We start from the raw sequence: 5,600 nt of genomic DNA on the forward strand, positions 1-5,600 counted from the left end.
GGAGACCATTGTCTTACCACTAGACTATGAATCATGTGCTGAGCGGCTATGAATATTTGATTTACTTTAACGCTTTTGACAAAGGACATAATAAAAGGGTTATGGTAAGGTTCGAACCATCGACTTACAACTTGGGAGACCATTTCTTCACCACTAGACTACAAGATCATGTGCTGAAGGGCTATGATTATTTAATTTACTTTATCTTTTTCACAAAGTTCATAATGAAAAACGGTTTTTGGTAAGATTCGAACCATCGATTTACCATTTGTGAGACCATTGTCGTAACCACTAGACTACGAGAACACGTGTTGAACAGTTATTTATATTTGATTTACTTTAACCTTTTCACGAAGTTCATGATTATAAAACGGTCATTATAAGATTCAAACCATCGATTTACCACTTGGGAGACCATTGCCTTCACCACAAGACTATGAGATCATGTGCTGAGTGGCTATGAATATTTGATTTACTTTAACGTTTTTGATTAAGGACATAATGAAAAAGGGTTATGGTAAGATTCGAACCATTGACTTACCACTTGGGAGATTATTGCCTTCACCACTAGACCACGAGATCATGTGCTGAACGGCTAATGATCATTTGATTTACTTTACGTTTTGACAAAGGACATAATGAAAAAGGGTTATAGTAAGATTCGAACCATCGACTTACCACTTCGAAGAGCATTGCCTTCACCACTAGACTACAAGATCTGGTGCTGAAGGCTATGTTTATTTAATTTACTTTATCTTTTTCACGAAGTTCATAATGAAAAACGGTTATGGTAAGATTCTAACCATCGATTTACACTTTGGAGACCATTGTCTTCACCACTGACTATGAGATCATGTGCTAAGCGGCTATGAATATTGATTTACTTTAACGCTTTTGCAAAGGATATAATAAAAAAGGGTTATGGTAAGATTCGAACCATCGACTTACCACTTGGAGACCATTGTCTTCACAACTAACAAGATCATGTGCTGAAGGGCTATGATTATTTAATATACTTTATCTTTTTCAACGAAGTTCATAATTAAAAAAACGGGTATGGTAAGATTCGAACCATCGATTTACCATTTGGGAGACCATTGTCTTCACCACTAGACTTCGAGAACATGTGCTGAGCAGCTATTTAATATTTGATTTACTTTAACCTTTTCACGAAGTTCATGATTATAAAACGGTCATGATAAGATTCAAACCATCGATTTACCACTTGGGAGACCATTGCCTTCACCACTAGACTATGAGATCATGTGCTGAGTGGCTATGAATATTTGATTTACTTTAACGTTTTTGACAAAGGACATAATGAAAAAGGGTTATGGTAAGATTCGAACCATCGACTTACTACTTGGGAGACCATTGCCTTCAGCACTAGACTACAAGATCATGTGCTGAAGGGCTATGATTATTTAATTTACTTTATCTTTTTCAAAAAGTTCATAATGAAAAAACGGGTATGGTAAGATTCGAACCATCGATTTACCATTTGGGAGACCATTGTCTTCACCACTAAACTACGAGAACACGTGCTGAACTGCTATAATATATTTGATTTACTTTAACCTTTTCACGAAGTTCATGATGATAAAACGGTCATGGTAAGATTCGAACTATCGATTTACCACTTGGAAGACCATTGTCTTCACCGTACTAAACTATGAGATCATGTGCTGAGCGGCTATGAATATTTGATTTACTTTAACGCTTTTGACAAAGGACATAATGAAAAAGGGTTATGGTAAGGTTCGAACCATCGACTTACCACTTGGGAGACCATTGCCTTCACCACTAGACTACAAGATCATGTGCTGAAGGGCTATGATTATTTAATTTACTTTATCTTTTTCACAAAGTTCGTAATGAAAAAACGGTTATGGTAAGATTCGAACCATCGATTTACCACTTTGGAGACCATTGTATTACCACTAGACATGAGATCATGTGCTGAGCGGCTATGAATATTTGATTTACTTTAACGTTTTTGACAAAGCACATAATGAAAAAGGGTTATGGTAAGATTCGAACCATCGACTTACCATTTGGGAGACCATTGCCTTCACCACTATTCTACAAGATCATGTGCTGAAGGGCTATGATTATTTAATTTACTTTATCTTTTACACAAAGTTCATAATGAAAAAACGGTTATGGTAAGATTCGAACCATCGATTTACCATTTTGTGAGACCATTGTCGTAACCACTAGACTACGAGAACACGTGCTGAACAGTTATTTAATATTTGATTTACTTTAACCTTTTCACGAAGTTCTTGATTATAAAACGGTCATTATAAGATTCAAACCATCGATTTACCACTTGGGAGACCATTGCCTTCACCACTAGACTATGAGATCATGTGCTGAGTGGCTATGAATATTTGATTTACTTTAACGTTTTTGATTAAGGACATAATGAAAAAGGGTTATGGTAAGATTTGAACCATTGACTTACCACTTGGGAAATTATTGCCTTCACCACTTGACCACGAGATCATGTGCTGAACGGCTAAGATCATTTGATTTACTTTAACGTTTTGACAAAGGACATAATGAAAAAGGGTTATGGTAAGATTCGAACCATCGACTTACCACTTCGAAGACCATTGCCTTCACCACTAGACTACAAAATCTGGTGCTGAAGTGCTATGATTATTTAATTTACTTTATCTTTTTTACGAAGTTCATAATGAAAAAACAGTTATGGTAAGATTCTAACCATCGATTTACCATTTGAGAGACCATTGTCTTCACCACTAGACAACGAGATCATGTGCTGAACAGCTATTTAATATTTGATTTCCTTTAACCTTTTCACGAAGTTCATGATGATAAAACAGTTATGGTAAGATTCGAACCATCGATTTACCACTTTGGAGACCACTGCATGAAATGCGCCGTATTCCAAGGTATTCACATGTGAATACGGGTGTGAATAAAACACATATTGCAAGCGTATTCCGACATGGAATATTAGTGTGAATACGGCATCGTATTCTTCAGTATTCTAAGTGTGAATACGCCGTGAATACGCCGCGTATTCTGACCAATATTCACACTTGGAATATCTCACTTCTCACTTAATCCGTGTTTCCACAAAATAAATTCATCAGCTGACATTTTTAAACTTTATTTTGAATGCTGAAAAATTGAAGTGGAATTTTATAAAATTTGGCGCAAAACCAAAAAGCGCGCTTTCGAGTTTAATAAACATTGAACGAGGAGATCGTGCGTTTGTGGCTGTAAGAAATCTTTTTGGCGCTTATAAATAAGGGAAGAGAGTGAAGGATGCCAAGGGCTTGGTAAAGTCTGGAAACTCTGGTCGCAGTTAAAGAGCATGCCGGCGAGTATTTGTATGCTACGATTCCCACGAAGTCTGATGAAGAAAATGCGCGAAATAGAAATGAGATTGCATGGCGCGATTTCCACAGCACCTTATGTTCGCTAATACGTGTAAAATGATAACGAATATTAACCGTATTTCAAGGATTTTTTATTGTTCAAAACCGAAAAAACGCATATACTGTTTGTGCGTAAGGACCTCTTCGGTGAGTGACTAAATATCGTGCAGTTGAATTCAATAGCCGGCCTATAGACTATACCCTATGACCATGTTGGGAGTAATCTCAACATTTTATTAACAAATTACCTGGTGATAAGAGGTTTATGGGTTATGCGTTCGCAGCCTGTGCGAATCTTTAGGCATTTATTGTCCCTAAAGTCTGTCCATTAAGGAAAATATCAATATGAACAAACATGCATAATCTTTAGGTTGCCATGTTAATTTGCATAGCAGTCATACACATTGCAATGGTAGGTTTATCCACAGTTAATGTGTTTTATCAAGGTTGATCAAATGCAATACTAAGGTTTCAGTCAATTATTTAAATTTTATACAGTCCTTAACAGATCATGTACATGTGATGGGTTACAACATTTCACATTTTATAAAATATTATTGGAACATCACAAATTGTTCAAAAATATGTAGCAAAAACACAGCCTATCATGAACTTCTACTAAGCTGTTATGATTTTCAATCTTTCATCAGCTGATTGTTAATTTATAAGCAATGTTGTTTTAGTATATATGAAACATTGCTCCTGGAGTATGTCAGAAATTATACTTAATAGTAAATTGTTGAGCAAAGCAAGTGATGTTTTTTCACTTGGTAAGATATTAAAAACTATAGGTGAGCAGATAATGAATCAGGAACTTCTTTCACTGGGTGAAAAATCCTCTTCATCTTTAGCAAAGTTAAGGCCAACTCTTTTGGGAATTTTCTCAATCTTGCAACCCCTGATGGCTAAAAACAATTAAAACCACCTTAAAGCAATTATTGAACAAAATACATAGCAAACTTTCTTAAGCTATAATAGATTATTATCCGAAAGGTTAATGATAATGTAAAAGCTGATGTTGCATGCATGGCCATTTGTTTTTATTGTTGTGCATAGAATTTATGCAGTGTAATGAAATTATAATATTCCTAGGAGAATGTATATGTACAATGTACAATGTACACACCATTCATATAATTTGGAAGCTAATCAATTAGGGTAAAAATGGAAACAAATTCTTCCATGAACTTAAAGCTGTATATACACATAGCTACTCCTAGTATGCAAACATCGAGAAGCTGTAGTAAACTCATCTACACTTTAATGGTATATTCTTTAAGTATTGTGATTATAATTTATGTACGGAAAAGTAATTGCAAACAAATCAGTAAACAGTCTCAGTTATAAATTATGATGAGGGCAATGTTAAAAGGCTTCACTTAAAAACACAGTCTAGCATGAACTTCTAAGCTGTTAAGATTTCTGTCTTTGGGCAGCTGGTTGTTAAGATTCCTATCTTTTGGCAACCAGTTCAATAGCTATTCTGTGGTAAATATTAGTGTAAATATAATTCATATATGCTAAAAGGAAAAATATAGGCCATTATTTTGTTAAAAAATATGTATTATATATAACTAAAAAACACAGTCTGGCTTTGATTTCTAAGCTGTTAAGATTTCTGTCTTTGGGCAGCTGATTGTTAAGATTTCAATCTTTTGGCAATCAATCATTAGCTATTCTGTGACAATATATAACTATATATCTATAATATATAATTTTGCCTAAAATATAAAAAACCCTCATGAAATGCACCAATGCACCTCATTTCAATGCATCTTGAAACGTCTATCTAAGGGTTATGTTATGTTAAAGTTATGATTACAGCAGCTTTCTGAATATTTGTGGTAGGTAAGAAAGTAATGTCCCTTTTCAGTATTGGCAAACTTTTAAATTTTGTTTGTATTGAGTATGGCTTTGAAATGGCAAACATTTGTACCTACTATAATTAGTGTGTGATGGAGGTAGGATTGATGAAAACCATCATACAATTTATTTATTTACAAGCAGGTACAGTTAGCTGTGTACAAATTAGCTACAATAAACACAATCGTAATCTATTTATATTAATAAAAACAAAAAAAGTGATGAGCCCAGCCGTAAAAGCGTTGGCCTCGCACTATTGTTGTTGTGTTGTGTTGTTTCAGGACTATAGTATGACATAACTCTTGTTATTATTAAATAACTTAC

This window comes from Dendronephthya gigantea, unplaced genomic scaffold (genome assembly GCF_004324835.1).
Source record: "Dendronephthya gigantea isolate DGI-Jeju-01 unplaced genomic scaffold, DenGig_1.0 000442F, whole genome shotgun sequence".
NCBI classification, from domain to species: domain Eukaryota; kingdom Metazoa; phylum Cnidaria; class Anthozoa; order Malacalcyonacea; family Nephtheidae; genus Dendronephthya; species Dendronephthya gigantea.